Genomic DNA, 21,391 nt, shown 5'->3' on the forward strand with positions numbered 1-21,391 from the left:
TCGTGCCAGTCTCCATCAAAGAGAATGTCTTCAAATCACAAAGTGTAGAACATATTTGGGCATGGTGGTTAAGAGGGAGATAATGAGTTGTGGAAAGAACACGAGCACTGAGGTGAGACTGGGATCTGAATTCAAATCTTTTTTTTTTTTTTTAATTAATTAATTTTTATTTTTTTTAATATTTATTTTTTGGCTGTGTTGGGTCTTCGTTTCTGTGCGAGGGCTTTCTCTAGTTGCGGCGAGCGGGGGCCACTCTTCATCGTGGTGCGCGGGCCTCTCACTGTCGCGGCCTCTCTTGTTGCGGAGCACAGGCTCCAGACGCGCAGGCTCAGTAATTGTGGCTCACGGGCCTAGTTGCTCCGCGGCATGCGGGATCTTCCCAGACCAGGGCTCAAACCCGCGTCCCCTGCATTGGCAGGCAGATTCTCAACCACTGCGCCACCAGGGAAGCCCTGAATTCAAATCTTTACTCCGCTGGTTCAGCAGGTCATCTGCTCTCTCAGAACCTCAGCTTCCTCATCTATAAGTTGGCAGAGTAACATCTACTTCATTTGGCTGTTTTAAGATTTAAATTTCAGTGGGTAACATCTCAGGGTTAGTTTCCATTCTTAATCAGTTAGAATGTTTTGAGTTGCAAACAGCAGATAGACAAACTTAAACTGGCTTAAGCAAAAAAGGGGAATTTGCCAAAGTAAGTAAAAATCCAGATAAGGTTTTACTAGAGTTTATGATGTAATTAGAGCAGGTGGTAATTCTCACCCCCAGGAAGCTTAATGCCCAACCCTGGAAAAATTCTAAACTGGATATTGAACAGATGATCTATTAGTGCCTTGACCTCTAGGGACCAAAGCAAATTCACTAAGAACAAGTCATTGGAAGAAAGTCCTTTTAATTTTTTCAAAAAAAATTATCCCATCAGGGGACCAATGATTCTCAAGCTGTGTGGGCAGGCACCCCACACAGTTTCCAGAGGGAATTTCCACCAAATCCCCTTGTCTGGTAGAGCTATTTTAAAAACTGGAACAAATAATTATTGCACAGGGCATGGGCAAAATAAAATGTTTGAGAAGCACTATCACAGACATAGAGTGATGGGATCTCCCAAAGGATGTTTGATAAAACCCCTCTTGAGGGCTTCATAGATAAATAAGCTGGGGGAGTGTGGGACAGCTGATAACAATAGCTTCTATTGATGGAAACACGATGTAGTTTTGTGCAAAACACATAAAATCTTGAATTTTCTATTTAAGCAGAAATTTAAATTTTTTATTAAAAATGCATTAGTTATAGATGTTTTTTAAAAAAATGCATTAGTTATATGTATACTGCTCAATTAATTTTTACATATATATACCTATACACCTACCACTCAGATCAAGATATAACACATTTCCAGCTCCCCAGAAGGATCCTTCATATCCCTTCCTTGTCAATCCCCTGCTTCAGGAACCACTATTCTGATTAGTTTCACCTGCTCTTGAACTTCATGGAAGTGGAATGATACAGAATATACTCTTGTTTCTGGTGTTCTTGGCTCATTGTTTTATCTATGTGATTCACTGTATTATTAAATGTAGCAGTAATTCGTTCTTTTTCATCACTATGTAAATTTATTGGATGGGCATTTGGGTTTTGTAGGTACTTTGCTGATATCCTTTATCATAATAGCAACAAAATACTTATTGCTAACATCCAATTTAGTGGTAGAATATTGAACACTTTTCTCCTGAGTTTGAGAACAAGACAGAAATGTTGACTATCACCACTTATATTCAACTCTTTACCAGAGGTCCTAGCCAATGCAATAATTCAAGAAAAAGAAATAAGATTAGAAAGGAAGCCATAAAACTGTCATTTTTCACAGATGGCATAACTTTATACATAGAAAAGTCAAAAAATTCACTACTAAAATTAACAAGTGAATTTAGCAAAGTCACTAGCTAAGATCAGTATAAAACATCAGTTTTATTGCTATATATTAGCAACATTGAAAAATAAGATTTTAAAATTACCACCTACTTGCGGGCTTCCCTGGTGGCGCAGTGGTTAAGAATCCGCCTGCCAATGTAGGGGACATGGGTTCGAGCCCTGGTCCCGGAAGATCCCACATGCCGCGGAGCAACTAAGCCCGTGTGCCACAACTACTGAGCCTGTGCTCTAGAGCCCACGAGCCACAACTACTGAAGCCCACGTGCCTAGAGCCCATGCTCTGCAACAAGAGAAAAGTACAATCTATGAAAGAAAAAAATTCAATAAAGTGGACTGCATCAAATTAAAAAAAAAAAATTACCATCTACCAATAATGTGTCTGTGTGTGTGTCAGTGTGTGTGAGAGAGAAAGAGGAGAGGGAATAGTAAAGCAAATGTAGCAAAATGTTAGCATTTAGGGACTCTGGGTGAAGGGTATATAGAATTATTTGTAGTAATTTTTCAACATTTCTTTAGGTCTGAAATTATTTTAAAATAAAAAGTTTAAAAATGCCATTTATAATGGTATCAAAAAACATCAGATAACTAGGGATAAATCTATTAAAAGATGCACAAGAGCTACACTAAAACCATAAAACATTGCTAAGAGGAATTAAAGAAGACATAAATAACTGGAGAGAGCCACAATATTCATGTATTGGCAGACTCAGTATTGCAAGATGATACTGACCTAAAGAGTCGGTGCAATCTCAATCAAAATCCCAGCAGGATTTTTAAAATATAGATATGCAAAGGACCTAGAATAGCCAGGAGTAGGGGTTGGAAAACTTTTTCTGTAAAGGGCCAGATAGTACATATTTTAGACTTACAGGTCATTCGGTCTCTGTCACAACTTTTCAATTCTACGTAAAGTAACCAAAGACAATATATAGACAAATAGGCATGGCTGGGTTCCAATAAACTTTTATTTATAAAACAGGCAGTGGGCTAAATTTGCCCTGTGGGCCATAGTTTGCTGACCTCTGGCCAAGATAATCATGAAGAAGAAAAGAAAAATTAGAGACTAATATTACCAGATATCGCCTTATTAAGACTAATTATAAAGCTAAATGTGGCATATGACTAAAGTGGGCTTTGACTCCAGTCAGACTTGAGTTTGTGTGCTATAACCTCTCTCTCTCTCTTTTGCATATAATTCCCATTTTTATTCCAAATTCTTATTGACTTAATTTTGTTGTTTGTTTTTTGTTTTTTTATTTGTTTTTTATTGAGGTATAGTTGATTTACAATATTATATTAGTTTCAGGTGTACAACATAGCAATTCACAATTTTTAAAGATTATACTTTAAAATTTATAATTATTGTTAAATATTGGCTATATTCCCTGTGCTGTACAATTTATCCTTGTAGCTTATTTATTTTATACATAGTAGTTTGTATCTCTTAATCTCCTATCCCTATCTTGCCCTCTCCCTTTCCCTCTCCCCACCGATAACCACTAGTTTGTCCTCTATATCTGTGAGTCTGTTTCTTTTTTATGTTCATTAGTTTGTTTTATTTTTTAGATTCCACATATAAGTGATAACATATAGTATTTGTCTTTCTCTGACTTATTTCACTAAGCGTAATACCCTCCAAGTCCATCCATGTTGTTGCAAATAGCAAAATTTCATTATTTTTTTATAGCTGAGTAGTATTCCATTGTGTATACATATACCACATCCTCTTTATCTATTCACATGTTGATGGACATTTAAGTTGCCTCCATATTTTGGCTATTGTAAATAATGCTGCTAAGAGATATAACCTCTCTTAATGTCAGTTTCTAACATGTCAAAATGTAATAATAATAAAATGTAACTCCCCTTCCCCTTAAGTGGTTAATGTCAACAGAGGGAAAGTTCTCTCTAATGGGAAGCTACACAACTCTGTGTATGGCCTTGCCCTCTTCAATATTTTTAGTAAAGACTCAAGTGAAGATCTAACACCTGCTTATATTGACTCAAACCTGAGAAGAACGTCTAATATATTAAGAGAGAAAACTGAGGTTCATAGAGATTTTGACAAAGATGAAAGAATCAAGTAAAACCAGCCACAAATGAGTTGAATGCTGGGAGACAGTAAAATCTGGTGGATAAATCGTGAAGTCCAATTTATATTCAGAGAGATTAAAAAAGAGTTATGTACCAAGATGTTCACCATGGCATTATTTATAACAGTAGTGAAAATAACTGAAATATCCAACAATAGCGAAATGGTTCATAATTCATATAATAGAATATTAAGGTAAATACACACTAAATGAAGGAATTTTATATAGTCATTATGATCTTATATAGCTTTATTATAAAGTGAGGTTTTGAAGAATATGTAATGACATAAAATATATGATCTGAATTTTTTTTTAAAAAGTTAAACACACACAAATAGATAAGAAGGTAGAATGAATGATAAACATGTTAATGATTGATTTCTTTGTTTTCTTTTTACCTTTCTACATTTCCCCAAAGTCCCGCTCTTTTATAATCAAGTGGGGAAAATAGCAATAACTATTCTTTTAATATATCATGGGGTGTTTTTGCAGATCATAAGCCCCATATGAGTCAACAGTGGACAGACACATCTGCCAAAAATACTAACACAACTCTTAGCTTCATGAAGAGAAGCAGAATGTCCTGAAAATAGGAGGTGACAACCTTTGGCCTACAGATGGCTCATCCTCATATTAAACCTTGTGTCCAGTTCAGGAAACCACATTTTTAAGGACATTGGGACACTGGGGCATGTCCAAAGAAGGATGACCAAGATCATTAGGAAAGTTGATACCATGTCATATTTATTCATTAATGAATTCATCAATTCTACCTAAAAAAGTAACAACGTACCACTTAGGCACTGTGGTACTTAAAGTACCACTTTAAGTGGTACTTAAAGTACCACTTAGGCACTGTGGGTGAAATGGAAGAATTTTATCAAAAGATGGTTGATGCATCTAAGGACCCTTCTGGGGGTCACAATAGCTGTCTACAATATTTTAGGATCTATTGTGTGGAAAATGGACCAGGGGGTATGAAGGTTCAAGACAGCCCACGGAGGCATATATGGTCAAATGATTTTCGACAAGGATGCCAAGACCATTCAAGGGTTAAAGGACAGTCTCTTCATCAAATGGTGTTGGTAAAACTGGATATCCCCATGCAAAAGAATGAAGTTGGGTCCTTATCTTATACCTCATTTAAAAAATAACTCTAAATGGATCAAAGACCTAAATGTAAAAGCTAAATTTACAAGATTCTTAGGTGAAAACATAGAGGGAAAGCTTCATGACATTGCATTTGGCAATGATTTCTTGGATATGACAGCAAAAGCACAAGCAACAAAAGAAAAAGTAGATAAGTTGGAATTCATCAAAGGTTAAAACTTTTGTGTGTCAAAGGACACTATCAACAGAGTGAAAGGAAATCCATGGAATGGGAGAAAATAATTGCAGCAAATCCTATTTCTGATCCTTATGGAATATATATATATTCCATATATATATATGGAATATATATATATATATATATATATATACAGATCTTCCTTGACTTACAAGGGGTTACATCCTGATAAACCAACTGTAATTTGAAAATATCACAAGTTGAAAATGCATTTAACACACCTAACCTACTGAACATCATAGCTTAGCCCACCTTAAATGTGTCCAGAACACTTACATTAACCTACCATCAGGCAAAATCATCTAACAAAAAACTTATTTTATAATAAAATGTTGACTGTCTCATGTTATTGATTGAATGCTGTACTGAAAGCAAACAGTGTGGTTGTCTGGGTACAGAGTGGTTGTAAGTGTTATCGGTTGTTTGCCTTCGTGATCGCGTGGCTGACCGGGACCTGTGGCTCGCTGCTGCTGCCAGCACCATGAGAAAGTATTGTCCTACATATTGCTATCCTGGAAAAGATCAAAATTCAAAATTTGAGGTATAGTTTCTACTGAATGTGTATCGCTTTCACACCATCGCAAGTCGAAAAATTAAGTCAAACCATCATAAGTTGGAGACCATCTGACTGTGTGTGTGTGTGTGTTATGTGGTTACCTGCATTTCTAATCTTTTCTGACTAATGATAAGGGACTAATATATCTTCCATAGCTTAACAACCAAAAAATACACAACACAATTTAAAAATGGGCAAACGACTTGAATATACATTTCTCCAAAGAAGATTTACAGTGGCCAATAAGAACATGAAAAGATGAGCAATATCACTAATTATTAGAGAAATGCAAATCAAAACCGCAATGAAATACCACTTCACACCCATTAGGATGACGGCTATTATTAAAAAATAAAATAGAATAAAACAAACAGATAATAACAAGGGTTGGTGAAGATGTGGAAAAATCACAATCCTTGTATATTGCTGGTGGGAATGTAAAAAGGCGCAGCCACTGTGGATAAAAGCATGGCAGTTCCTCAAAAAGTTAAACATAGAATTACCATGCGATCTAGCAATTCTACTTCTGGGTATATACCCAAAAGAATTGAAAGCAGGGTCTCAAACAGATATTGTACACCCATGTTCACAGCAGCATTATTCACAAGTATCCATTGACAGATGGATAAACAAATGTAGTATGTACTTACAAGGGAATATTATTCAGCCTTTGAAACGAATTCTGACACATGCTACAACATGGATGAACCTTGAAGACATGATGCTAAGTGAAATAAGCCAGCCGCGAAAGGACAAAAACTGTATGAGTTCACTTATGTGAGGCACCTAGAAGTAGTCAAATTCACAGAAACAGATAGTAGAATGGTGGTTGCTGAGGCTCGGGGGAGGGAGGAATGAGGAGTTACTGTTTAATGGGCACAGAATTTCAGTCTGGGAAAATGAAAAGTTCAGTAGATGGATTGCGGTGATGGTGTGAAAATACGTAAAAGGAGGGTCATACCCACAAGAACAGCTACAACAAAAGACTAAGAATACCAAGTGTTAGCAAGGACATGGAACGACAAACTCTCATACATTGCTGGAGGGAATGTAAATTGGTACAACTTTGGGCAACTGCCTGGCAGTATCTATAAAGCTAAAAATATGGCCCAGAAATTCCATTCCTATATGGAAAATTCCTATATTCCTATATTATTTCCAAAGAAATAAGTTCAAGTGTGAACAAAAATACACAATACAAAAATGTTTATAGGAGCTTTATTCATAGTAGTCAAACACTAGAAACAAGCCAAATGCCCATAAACAGGAGAATTAATTAACTAATTATAGGGTAGTCATATAATGGAATACTACTCAGCATAAAAACAAACTTGAGTTTACAAAATGACATAAATGAATCTCACGGATAGTATGTTAAATGGAAGAAGCAAGACACAAAAGAGTACCTGCTATGTGATTCCATTTATATGAAGTTCAAGAACAGGAAAAACTAATTGTTGATGATAGAAGTCAGAATAGTGGTTGCCTCTGTGGGAGGGGATAGACAGGGAAAGGACACAAACGAATCTTATGTTTTATCTTTCCTTTTGGAAATATTATATGTCTTGATCTGAGTGGTGGTTACACAGTTTTGTCCATATATAAAGAATCATTATGTAATATATTTAAGATTAGAGTACTTTATGTACTCTGCTGTTATCATTTTAACAGAATTTTTTTAAAGAAAGAAATATTTTAGAAATCCAATTTAGGATCTCACATTGCATTTGGTTGTGGTATCTCTTTATATTTTTCCAATGTGATTCAGTTCCTCTGTTTTTTGTGACCTTGACACTTTTGAAGAGTACTGGTCAGTTATTTTGTAGAATGTTCTACAATTTTGATTTCTCTGATATTTTCTCATGATTAGATTAAGGTCATGCATTTGGGGCAAGAATAACACAGACATGATACTGTGCTCTTCTCAGTGTCTTTTACCCTCTCCCATTTATACCCTCTCCCATTACAATTATTTAAGTAATTGTCTTAAATAATTCTTCTATATATATTGAGAACCACATCAGACAGTGCTACGATTTTTGATTCAACAATCAAATATAATTTAGAAAACTTAAAAGAAGAAGGAAGCGCTATTGTATTTACCCATAGTTTTACTCCTTCCTTTGTTCTTTCTTCCTTTCTGATGTTCAGAGATTCCTTCTTTAATCATTTCCTTTCTGTTTCTAGAACTTCCGTTAGCCATTTCTTAGAGTAGACAAATTCTGGAGACAAATCCTCTTAGTTTTTCCTTCATCTACAAATGTCTTGATTTATGTTTATCAGTCCTGAAGGATATTTTCTATAACACTGGTTACAGTATTCTGGGTTGACAGTTCTTTTCTTTCAGCACTTAAAAAATGTTATATCACTTCCTTCAGGCGTCCATGGTTTCTGTTGAGAAATATACTATCATTTGAATTGTTTACCTCCTATAGGTAAGGTATCATTTCTATTTTGATACTTGCAAGATTTTCTTTTCTTTAATTTTTAGAAGCTTGATTATGTGTCTTGGCATGGATTTCTTTAGGATTATCCTGTCTGGGATTTTCTCAGCTTCTTGAATCAGTGTCTTTTGCCAAGTTTGGGAAGTTTTCATCCGTTGTTACTTCAAACACATTTTAAGCTTCAGTCTCTTTCTCCTTTCCTGAGACTCCAATGACACAAATGTTCTTTTGTTATAGTCTCATAGGTCCCTGTGGCTCTATTTTTTTCAGTCTATTTCTCTTTATTGTTCAGATTTGGGAATTTCTCTTTTTTTACCTTCAAGTTCCTAATTCTTTCATCTGTCCTCTCTACTCTTCTCTTAAGCCCATTGACTGAGTTTTAAAATTTTGGTTACTGTATTTTTCAGTTCTAAAAATTCTGCTTGATTCTTCTTTATAACTTCTATTTCTCTGCTGAGGTTTTCTAGTTTTTTATTTGGCTCATGCATGTTTGTCATTGCTTGTTGAAGCATTTTCACGATGACTACTTTAAAATCCTTGCCAGGTAATTCTAACAGCTGTGTCATCTTGGCATTGGTCTGAGAATCCCCTGAAATTTTATACAACTACAGTATGGTGGCCTGAGATGCTGAGAGATAAGAGTGGATAAAAATCTGTTGGTATCTGCACAATGGGGAGATTGACACTTCATTGCCTATTTGATGCCCACAGAGCCACCGGACTGCCCTGATGCTACTGGAGTGGTATAGTCAAGAGAGGGCAAGAACACTCCCTCCAACCCCAAGTTCCTGCCCACAACCAGGACCTGCAGGTGCCGGAGTTGGGGCTGTGGAGGGTAAGATGAGCTGGGAGGCTGCAGGTTTGCTGGAGATGAGGAGGCAAGCTGCACTGGGCACAGAGGCATGAAGAGCAGGTGCTTCTGGCTGGGCGTCAGCCTGAAGATACCGGTCTCAAGGGACTGCCAAGGTCTGGCAAAGTCGCTTGACATCATGGCATACCAAGGGGGTTGGTCTGCTTAGGCGGGAAGAAGTATTTTGTCACTTACATTGTTTAGTATTATCTGGGCATAGTGAGGATAAACGTAGACTGGCTTTTGTCAGTTTTATGATTGCATTTAAATTCTGTATGGACAGTGCCCCCAACACACACATCCCTCAATATGCCACTTGACAGTGATGTTGACATTGAGGCTCTTGCAGCTGGGCCCTTAGCAGGTGCCTCCTCTGACCTGAACCCAATCAAAGATCAGTGAGGGAGTAACCAAGAAGGATGGAGGGGCTGAGTGAGAGCAGACACACCTCACCCAACACACACACACACACACACCCCTTAGGCGGAAAGGAGCCTCATGGGCCTGGGAGGAGGAGGGAAGTTCGGAAGTGAATACAAGATCGAAGTTTTTAAATGGACAAAACTTAAATATTGTTAATATTAAGGCTTAACAACTTAAATGAGACCATTTCCTCCCCCCGCCCCGGCTTTATTGAGGTATAATTGACAAATAAAACTGTACATATGTAAAGTGTACAAAAGACTGTTTTATAAATGCAAATGACTAATGTTATGGGGACAGACCGAGAAGTCCTGCTGGTTGCTCATCAACAGAAGCTTACCTGCAGAAAAGAGGGTAGCACCACGGGCAGCAAATATCCGGAAAAGTGATACTATTCCTTGTTAAACAGTCACTGAGTTGCAATTCCTCAAGTAAAGCGGCTACATTGGAATTTTTTCTATGATAATGCATATGTACATATTTCTAGGAAGAAGGTGTATGCTTTCAACTTATTCTCAGAGGGCTCCTGGATCCAAAGAAGAGTCAAGAGCCTCAGGCCTCACCAGGCTGGCTACAGACCACCCAGACCATTACCTCAAATCACTCTTTCTCATGACACTTTCTTAGTATCCTGTGTTCAGCAGACATTGTCTCACCACTGTGTGACTTTGGATGAGTTACTATACCTCTCTGTTTCCAAAGTTCCTCACCTGTAAATGAGGATAACAACACCACCAAACTCATAGGGTTCTTAAGAGCATCAAATGAGTAAGTGTAAGGGAAGTGCTTAGAACAGAAGCTGGTATATAGTAAGTGCTATATAAGCAATGGCTATTATTATATTTTTTACTACTGTTACTTTCTAGACCTCTTAGGGAGCCTAGAGGATTTCTTTATGGATGTCTGGCTGCCTTGCAAGTGGCTCAGCTAAGTGATGCCTATTTCTGAGAAGTGTTTTTTCTACTGCAAAGTCAATTCTTAGAGCCAAAAGCCGAGAAAGGGAATTAGCCAAAGAGCTGAATCACTTGTCTCACCCAGACAGGGAAAACCCCACGGCTGCCATGCTCAGAACTAAACTGGGTGCCTCAGAATGCACTAGTTTAATAAACTGGGGAAGTTGGGGAGCTGTCTTCCTGTCCTTTGACTTGACATTGGCTTAATGTCCCTCCCATAACGGGAGAGCCCCAGCCCCTTGCTTCCCACTGCCTACTCATGCCCTCTGTTGCCCATAAAGCAGCTCGCCGTGCTACAGAAGACCGTTACTCATCACTCCTGCCATTCACTTGGCACCCTGGAAGAAACCTGTGTCTTCCAAAGGGTGCACAGCCAGAAGGAATCCATCCCTGGGCTGTCCCCAAGTGGAAACTTTCTCATTTAGAGGGTTGGAACCAGCAGATGGAATGGCTGCATTCACCTCTGTACCTACTCTCTTGTGAGGCACGTTGGTTATCGATCCAGAGAAGCTGGAAGCGCCCCCCCACCCTGAAATGGCCTACAGGAGCAATAGGGGTCACTCTGGTGCTAATCACTTGCACTTGCAATGCAGACGTTTGCAGATGGTTCCAAAGAACCAGATGTGAGAAGGCAAGGAAACAAACTAATTGAATCTCCTGCAAATGTGTATCAGAAAAGCTGCCTTTGTATACAAAGTCAAACATTGGAACTGGGCCAGTTTGGGAAAGCTAATGACCAGGATACTTGCCTTTGGGCAGGGACACTCTTACTACAGAGAGCAGGGTGGGCTTTCTTCCACTGTCCCAGGAAGTCCACACTCTAGGTGGAAATGCCAAAATGTGCACACTGGGAATTTCCAACAGCTGAAGCTCCTCTCAGCGCATGATGTCAGTGCTATTCGTCGTGTCTCCTTCGCCCGAAGACTCTCCTGGTTATTTCATTCTCTCTCTTGACAGCATCACACAGGGGTAAATACAGTATAGAGCAACCAGTGGAAAAAGAAGACGTGAGGGTTTTCTGGTGGTTTGTTCAAGCTGACTTGTTTGTATTACCTGTGTTGGCTGTGTCTCTAGAATCCATCTTTCTGGAAGTCAATTCTTTATGAGCAACCACCTCGCATCCCTGCACCAAAGTTAAAAATAAATGTGACACAGAATTAGGCATAGATGTGGAGCTTAAGTATGAGGTGACTGCTCTCCTCGGAAGAACCATCATTGATTTATGCTTTCATGGTTTCGTGGTAAAACAGGGTCCATTTCTGCTCCTGCGAAACTACAGCTGAAGACATCTCTGAGCAAGTATCTCAAATGCCTTACATGAGAATCTACAAAATTTAATCTTCCAACAAGGTAATGCCAGGTGCATGCTTCCTCCTTCAAACAAAACTAAATGCAGGGGGCTTCCTTGGTGGTGCAGTGGTTGAGAATCTGCCTGCCAATGCAGGGGACACGGGTTCGAGCCCTGGTCTGGGAAGATCCCACATGCTGCGGAGCAACTAGGCCCGTAAGCCACAACTACTGAGCCTGCGTGTCTGGAGCCTGTGCTCCGCAACAAGAGAGGCCGCGATAGTGAGAGGCCCGCGCACTGCGATGAAGAGTGGCCCCCGCTTGCCACAACTAGAGAAAGCCCTCGCACAGAAACGGAGATCCAACACAGGCATAAATAAATAAATAATTAATTTTTAAAAACGTAGGGAAAAAAAAAAACAAAACTAAATGCGGCTGCTCAGCTGCTTTCCTTCTCCATCTCCTTCAGATAATGATGATGAAACTCACATGGCCCACCATTTCTGTTTTTGCCTTGGGGGCTAGGAAGCTCAGGGTTAACTTTCATGCTCAAACTATTTAATCCACATTACTGAGAACATTTCCTACTTGGCCATAACCAGCTTCCAGTCCCTTTTAAAATTCTCCATTTTCACTGTATTTAAAATTATAAAACCCCTCATGTCCTTTCTTTATAAAAAGGCAGAATAAAATTAATTAACTAACTAAACCTGACTTTGGGGTTAAGCACCCATGCTACTTAAAATAGTTGATCACCTAATGTTCAGTGAGGCATTGGTTACAGCTATTGTTCACAAAGAATTGGCTCTGGGTGGGGTTTGGGTTGCTGATTTGAATCTGCTTTCTTGGAGACGATTTGAATTCATTGGTGAGGCTGAAGGACTGTCACTTCCTACATTCTTTTGTTTGAAAGGATTGTGTTTTGCATCACAGCCCAGGGAGACAGGCAGGTGCAGTGACTCAAAACAACTTTTTCTCCTCTCGGCAAAGCACTTCGCCCAGCTACACTCATCCATGTTCTTATCTTTGAGCCAAACCTTGCTACAACAAATAGCAGCCCTGCAACATTCTCAATAGAACAGAAGTTTCCTAAGCCCTGGGAACTAAAAGAGGTCCACTTATTAGAACAATTGTCAACTAGTAAAGTAGTAGAACAGCTACAATATTTGGAAGGAGCTCAGGGTTGGTTACAGTGAGGTGTGACTGTTTCTGGTTTACAGGATGAGTAAACACGGGACACAAAGTTGCCTTAGGGTTCCATTATTTACAAAACCAATCAACTACAATTCATTAATTAGAGCCCTCAGTTAACTGGAATCTTATCTACCCATCCTGTTCCTAAATGTAGGTGCTCCACCTTTAACATAAAAGGCCAAATTACAAGAAGTTACATGTATGTCTGAGAGGTAACAAAAGTACTAATATCCAAAGAAAGTCCTTGACTTAGTCCAAGTTCTTATACAGCTGTCTGTACGCAAATTGCAAGCAGCCTTGCTATACTGAGCCCATATGTGCTATAGCATCCTTAGCCACTGAAGGCAAAAGCACTGTCTTTCAATATAATTTTTAAAAAGGACACAAAAGTGTGTCAATCAAGATAGAGTGGGTTTCTGTTCAGTTAAACCAGGAAGAGCAAGATATCACACCAGTCTCTTCCATGAGCACCTTGGCAAAACAAGCTTTGCCCAAATGCATCTCTTCCAAATGCTTCTTCTTGAGACATTAAAAAATCCCGACACCACCACCCACCCCTTGTGTGGCCTGAAGGGTTCAAGTCAATTCCTTAAGGAAGTAATTCTGTCCTCAAGCCAACAAAAAGTTACTGAGTGTCTATTCTGTGCTTGGAGGAAGGCAGACTGCATGCGTGTGACCCATCTCCCCACCCTGCGCAAGTCAGATGTGGCTGATGGTCACGGGGCTCCTGCTCAGCACCGGCGGCCACCATTAATCCATGGAGCCTGGAAGACACAGCAGCTCCAACCTCCTACACCCATGTTCACTGGGTACCTACCATGTGCCATGCCAGGCTGGGAAGATAAACATGAATAAGGCACTGTCCTAGCAGAACTCACAAGCTACAGGGAGAGGCAGACATACAGACCGACTCCTAGAAGAGCTCTGACTGAGATGGTGCCTGGTGCTGTGTGAGCACCAGTGGTGTGGGCCAGTCATCAGGCCCAGCCTGCGCTGGGGGTCAGGAAGGCCCCCTGGAGGCAGAGGCTCCACATTGAGGCTTAAATACACTGCAGCAAAGAGGTCAGGCACCCAGGCTCTGGAGGCTAGCTAGGCGGGTTCAAACCCTACCTCTATCACTTTCTAACCACGTGACCTCAGGCAAGTTAGCCCAAATTTTCATTTCCTAATCTATAAAATAATAATAGTGTCTATCTCTCAGTGTTGCTAGAGGATGAAATTATAGACTCCAGGAAGGCAGTTAGCACAGGGTCTGGTACATAGTAAGAACTTGTTAAATGTCAGGCAGTCATGCATTTGACAAATATTTGTTAAGGGTTGACTGTGTGCCAGGCACTGTGCTGGGTGCTTGGGATGAATGGTGGGCAAAACACATAAACCCCCTGCCTTCCTACTGCTTATATCAGAGCGGAGGACACAGGTGAAAATGAAACAAAGAAGGAACCACATACTCTATTAGGAGATGGTAGGTCCGTGGAAGAACACAAAGCAGGAAGAGGCTGGGGAGTGTGGAAGGCTGCAGTTTTAAATACGGCGGTCAGGGGAGCTTCCACTGAGCAGGAGACAAGCGAACAAGAAATAGAAGGAGGTGAGTGGGGAGATCGTGCCATCATCTGGGGCAGGGGGGAGGAGGTCGGCGGGGAGGGTAGAGGACCATGGGAGAGCAGAAGGAAGAGCAAGTGCAAAGGCCCTGTGTGGGGTGGGCCTGGCAATGTCAGGAAAGAGCAAGGAGGCCAGAAGAGGGGCAGGGAGAGTACTGTCTAGTACCGGTAATAAGAGATGCTGTGAGAGGTCACAGGGCTTTTGGGCCATTTTAAGAACATCAGCTTTTTTCTGAGAGACACAATCCGCCACTGGAGGGCTCTGAGTGGAGAAGCGGCATGATCTGACTTACACTTTAGAAGAATGAACCTGGCCATTGTGGTCAAGAACAATTTACTAGGGGCGGGGGGCGGGGGACAGGGATCGAGGTGGGGAGACCAGTTAGGAGGCTATTAAAATAATCCAGGGGGGCTTCCCTGGTGGCGCAGTGGTTGAGAGTCTGCCTGCCAATGCAGGGGACGCGGGTTCGAGCCCTGGTCTGGGAAGATCCCACATGCCGCGGAGCAGCTGGGCCCGTGAGCCACAGCTACTGAGCCTGCGCGTCTGGAGCCTGTGCTCCGCAACAGGAGAGGCCACGATAGTGAGAGGCCCGCGCACCACAATGAAGAGCGGCCCCCGCTTGCCGCAACTAGAGAAAGCCCTCGCACAGAAATGAAGACCCAACACAGCCAAAAAAATATATAATTAATTAATTAATTAATTAAAATACTTATTAAAAAAAAAAAAAGAAACAATTCTTTTGACTTTGCACCTATTTTGACTGGCACTTGTGAAAATAGAATCACCAAAATTGTACTGAATTATTATTTTGAATTGAATAGAATGTTGATAATAATATAAAATAAATTATAAGGTAGAGATAAACTTCACTGATAATCTCTTCAAAAAAATAATTATATATAATACATAAATGTATATTTATATTATATAGAAGAGTTATGTAAGTATTAAATAAACAATCTTTGGCATAATTTTAAATGGTTAGATTTTCAGGAAATTTTATTTGTTCTGATATTTCTATTTATTGCTGAAAAGAAGAATGGAGTGAATTATAGTATTTTGAAGTGAGGTGGTTGATCTCAATTACACAAAGTAGGAAGTTTTTAGGAAGAAGATCATGGTTTTATTTTTTGCCTGTGGTCTCAGGATAAAATATCATTTTCACTGTCAAATTCTTTTTTCTTTTCGGTCTTAAATTATCTCAGGATTCTTGTAACCTCATAAATAAGACAATAGACTAACTAAATCAAGTGCAAGTGTTTTAACATTATATAAATTCTAATCTTAAAAATATCTACCTGCATATTCATAAAATTTATTTTTGAGTTATATCTAGTACAGTACTTTTTTTAGCACAGTATTTTATATTGAAAGCAGTTTCCTATTAAAAATACAGCACTAAAAGGATAAGAATCCCACCTTTGAATATTTACAAAGCTGTTTAAAAATTCTGAATGCTCTTCAATCTGCCTCTGTTTGTGCCCTGTTTAATATGTATTGTCTTAATTATTTGGAAAATGCTAACAAAAATATGAAGTAAGGGAAAAAAGTCACTCAGGAGCTTTTTTTTTTTTAATTGACATAATATTTATTCGTATTACCTTTTTTTTTTTTTTTGCCGCACCGCATGGCACGCGGGATCTTAGTTCTCCGACCAGAGTTCGAACCTGTGCCCCCTACACTGGAAGCGCAGAATCTTAACCACTGCATGGCCAGGGAAGTCCCACTCGGGAGCTTTTAAAACATATCAATGCCAGGGCTCTACCCACAGATTCTGATTGAATTGGTCTTGACATCAGAGTTTTCAAGCCCCTCCCTCCTGGTGATTCTAGTGGGTAGCCAGGGATAAAAACAGCTGCAAGTAATATGGGTTAGCAAGCAACTCCCAAACCTAGAGTCTGTTGCCATAGTACCCTGTGTGAGAACAAGTATATTATTATACTATAATTATTCTAAAGTCGTTTCATGTGTGTGTGACCTCCCCCCATAAAAGGAACTCCCCAGGGACAGGACTGGTGCCTCCCACTGAAACATAGAGGGTTCTGTCCATGGTGTGTGCTCAGTAGATGCTAAATGGGTGTCTGGTGGCCGGATTTCTATTAATGAAGACCTCCTTTGGGCTTATTCTCAAATACCTGACCACACTAGAGGGATCGCAACCTTCTGTAGACATTACATGACAATCGTAAGGAAAGGTAGCAGAGCAGTAGGGAGAAGATCCTACCAGCCTGTGGACACAGAGGGTGTCCCATTAACAGTAACAACTCAAAATTCCCTGACCCTCGTGCCATATACTCATGTACTTCTGGGAGTTTCCCAAAGGTGTTTCACGTGCGCCCACGGTTGAGGCCGCTCCTGCTGAGCCTTGGCTTCTCCATGGAGCTGTCACAGGGCACTACCATGGCCACCAGGCATCACCACCTCTCATCACAGCCAAGACCCAGGAGCCCTTGAAATGTGAAAGTTGCAGGGGGTTCTGGTGCAAAGAGGAAGACAGGCCTTCTTTGAATTATACTCCTTTGAGTTGCCGGGGGGTGGGGGGTTCCCTGAACAGTCCATGGGAGGCTGGGCAGGTGTACAAATCTGGGTGAGAGATCATCAGTCACTGGCCTCTTTCCCTGCCTCAGTCATTCTTTTTTTTTAAAAAAAACATCTATTTATTTATTTGGCTGCATCGGGTCTTAGTTGCGGCAAGCAGGATCTTTCGTTGCGGCGTGCGGGCTTCTCTCTAGTTGTGGTGCTCGGGCTCTAGAGCTCATGGGCTTAGCTGCCTCATGGCATGTGGGATCTTAGTTCCCCGACCAGGGATCAAACTGCATCCCCTGCATTGGAAGGTGGATTCTTAACCACTGGACCACCAGGGATGTCCCCTCAGTTATTCTTTTTTTAATAAATTTATTTATTTATTTTTGGCTGTGCTGGGTCTTCGTTGCTTCGCATGGGCTTTCTCTCGTTGCGGTGCACAGGCTTCTCATTGCGGTGGCTTCTCTTGTTGCGGAGCACAGGCTCTAGGCCCGCGGGCTTCAGTAGTTGTGGCATGTGGGCTCAGTAGTTGTGGCTCGCGGGCTCTAGAGCGCAGGCTCAGTAGTTGTGGCACACAGGCTTAGTTGCTCCACGGCATGTGGGATCTTCCCAGACCAGGGATAGAACCCATGTCCCCTACATTGGTAGGCGGATTCTTAACCACTGTGCCACCAGGTAAGTCCCCCCCTCAGTTATTCTTAAAGTCTCCTTGTTACTCATGGCTGTATCACCTTCTTTATTTAGAACAAGCTCTTGGGGCTTTTCCATTCTTCATGCAAATAGGGTTCTGGAAAGCCATCCCACTGGGTCTTCAGACATGTCTGAACCCGAGGTTGCATTCAAGCTGGTATCACCACTCAAGTCACAGTCTACATACCCAGTGGCAGCAATCAGTACTAGAGGGCAAGCAAGGCACCTCCAGAATATAAAGAGAAGGGGTGCCTCTAAGAGGCAAACCCGTCAAATCAATACTTAATATATGAGATTAGCCACCTGAAATAGTGGAAAGCGGAGACAAGGAACATTTCCAGATCACAGATAGTTTTCTAGATATTACATCTATTTTATGAACACCTTTAGGAGGTGGGTATAGTTACCCCCATTTTATAGATGAAGAAACAGAAGCTCAGAGAGACCATGTGGCTCAGATTTTGATCTCAGAGATGTTTGCCCTCAGTGATCTACTTTCTGTCCCTACAGTTTTGCCTTTTCCAAAATGTCAAATAAGTGGAATCATACAGTATGCAGCCTTGTAAGCCTGGCTTCTTTCACTAGCACAAGGCAGTTGACATTCATCTGTGTTATTATATGTTTCTTTTTATTGTAAAGTAGTATTTCATTGTATAGATGTGCCACAGTTTGTTTTTACTTCTTCAATGAAAGGACATTTACACTGTTTCCAGGTTTTGGCAATTACTAATTATACACCTATAAACACTCACATACAGGTTTTGTGAGTATTCATTTCTCTAGGAGTGAGATTTCTAGGTCATATGATAGATGTATGTTAACTTTACAGGAAACTGCCAAGGTGTTTTCCAAAATGGCTGTAGTATTTCTGCATTCCCACCAGCCACGTGTAAGAGATCCAGTTACTCGGCATTTCCAGAATTCCAGTTAGTCAGCATTTGATATTGTCATTACTTTTTATTTTAGTCATTCTAAATAGTGTTATATCATTGTAGTTTTAATTTGCATTTTATTAATTACTAATGATGTTGAGCATCTTTTCATGTGTTTACCATATATCTTGCCATCCATGTTTTTGCCATCCACATATCTTCTTTGGTGAAACATCTGTTGAAATCTTATGCCCTTTTAAAATTATGTTGTTTGCTTTCTTATTGTTGAATTTTGAAAGTTCTTTATATACAAGTCATTTATCAGTTATGTAATTTGAAATTATTTTTTCTGAGTCTATGACTTGTCTCTATTCTCTTAACAGTGTCTTCTGAAGAAGTCCAATTTACAATTTTTTTCTTTTACAGATCATACTTTTGGTGTTGTATCTAAGAAATCTTTGTCTAACTCAAGATCACAAAGATATTCTTATTTTGTTTTCTAGAAGTTTTGTAGTTCTAGGCTTTCCATTTTGGTTTATGATCCATTTCAATTTAACTTTTGTAGATGATGAGAGATGTAGATCAAGATTCAATTATTTGTATGCAGATATCCACCTGTCCCAGCACCATTTGTTGAACACCCTTGTCAATTTTGATCTAACATTACAGTCTTTTTCTGCCTGTAAATTTTACCTTTTCCACCATATGCCAATTTCTTGGGTCATTCATTTGCCCATCCTACCATCATCCACTTCTTCTTGCTTACTTAATTCCAGCCATACTGGTCTTCTTGCTGTTCCTCTAACATGCCTATTATGGACCTGCTGGGTCTTTGCACTTGCCATTCCCTCAGTCTGGAATATTCTTCTTCCAAATATCCACATGATTATAATTTTTGTGACTTTCTGTTTGAATAAAAAAAAAAAATCCCACTAATATCCACAAAGCTCACTCCATTTCATTCAGGTCTCTGCTCAAATATCACCTTATTTAAGAGACTTTCTTAAGGTCTGAAGACTCTGTTTAAAATGGCTCTCCCAACCCTATCTTGTGCTACTGCTTTACTTTATTTCTTTTCACAGCATGCATCACAATCTGACATTCTTTCTATCTATCTATCTATCTATCTTTATTTGCTTATTGACTATATACTCCTTCCCCCAATGCTATCAGAATATTAAGCACCATGAGAGCAGGAATATTGTCTGTTCTATTCACTAATGTATCCCTGATGTCTAGAACAATTCCTGTACACAGTTCATACTTAATAAAGAGTTGTTGGGGCTTCCCTGGTGGCGCAGTGGTTGAGAATCTGCCTGCCAATGCAGGGGACACGGGTTCGAGCCCTGGTCTGGGAGGATCCCACATGCTGCGGAGCAACTAGGCCCGTGAGCCACAATTACTGAGCCTGCGCGTCTGGAGCCTGTAATCCGCAACAAGAGAAGCTGCGATAGTGAGAGGCCCGCGCACCGTGATGAAGAGTGGCCCCCGCTCGCCACAACTAGAGAAAGCCCTTGCACAGAAACGAAGACCCAACACAGCCATAAATAAATAAATAAATTAATTAATTTAAAAAAATAAAGAGTTGTTGATCTTACCGAATAAATTCAAACAAGAAATATTTACTGAGTGCCTACTAGGCACCAGGCACAGTGCTAGGCTCTGGAGATATAACGGGGAGAAAAACAAACATGGTCCCTGCCCTTATGGAGCTCACAGACCAGCAGGAAAGACCAACATTAATTAAATAATCACAGAAATGAAATGGATAGTAGCTTCTGGGCCTTGAAGAAGAAATACATGGTGCTGGGGAGCTTTAACCTAGTCATAGGGAATTAGTCATGGAGGTGAGGGAAGGGTTCCCAAGAGGCAGCTGTGACCAACCTGAGAAATAAGGATTAAAGGTGGTTCACTAGGTGAGGAGAAGGGAGAAAGGGCCTTCCAGGTACCTGGCACTTCCTGTACAAACACCCTGAGAGGTTAGGGAGCTTGGCATGTTTGAGGAGCTAAAAAAAGATGGGTGTGCCCGGTGGCAGTGAGTTAGGCAAGGAGAGAGGCAGGCAATGAGGCTGGGGCGCGAGCCAGGAGCTCACAGACCAGGTCACGCCAGCCAAGGAGGGGGCTGCTCTTTACTTTAAGAGCAAAGAGAAGCCATTGAAGGTTGGTTCCACCTTTTTAACCACCCAATGTACATGGAACATAATAAACACTCAATAAAACACGCCTGCATGTTGAAATCAGTCCTACATGTTACTGGTGGAAGTGTACATTGATCCAACTTCTATGTAGGGCAATTTCACCACACCGTTCAAAATTACAAATATAAAATATATATACCTTTTCACCCAGTAATTCCCTTCTCGGAACGTATTCTACTGATATGCTTGCCCATGTATGAAATGACATTTGCTCAGGGTTATTCACTGCAGTGTTGTTTCTAACAGCAGAAGAATGGAGACAAACCAGATGTCTCTCAATAGGAGATTACTGAAAAAGTTGTGATGCCTCCATGCAGTGGACTAAAATGAACCATAAAAAAGGGATAATGAAGCCTTTAATGCATTTTTAAAAAAGAATTCCAAGACACATTATTAAGTTTTAAAAAATCAAGGTCAGAGCAGAGTTTG

General features: G+C 40.3%; 1 protein-coding gene across 1 annotated transcript in view; it reads right to left on the reverse strand.

Moving 5' to 3' along the window:
- Positions 1-11,697: 11,697 nt before the first annotated feature.
- LYRM9 (LYR motif containing 9) overlaps positions 11,698-21,391 on the reverse strand; it is a 37,104-nt gene continuing 27,410 nt past the window's right edge. Inside the window, exon 5 of the transcript XR_011071909.1 lies at positions 11,698-11,719. The gene's annotated coding sequence lies outside the window, so the exon portion shown is untranslated. The remainder of the gene's footprint in view (positions 11,720-21,391) is intronic.

The sequence above is a fragment of the Eschrichtius robustus genome, chromosome 20 (assembly GCF_028021215.1).
Source record: "Eschrichtius robustus isolate mEscRob2 chromosome 20, mEscRob2.pri, whole genome shotgun sequence".
NCBI classification, from domain to species: Eukaryota; Metazoa; Chordata; class Mammalia; order Artiodactyla; family Eschrichtiidae; genus Eschrichtius; species Eschrichtius robustus.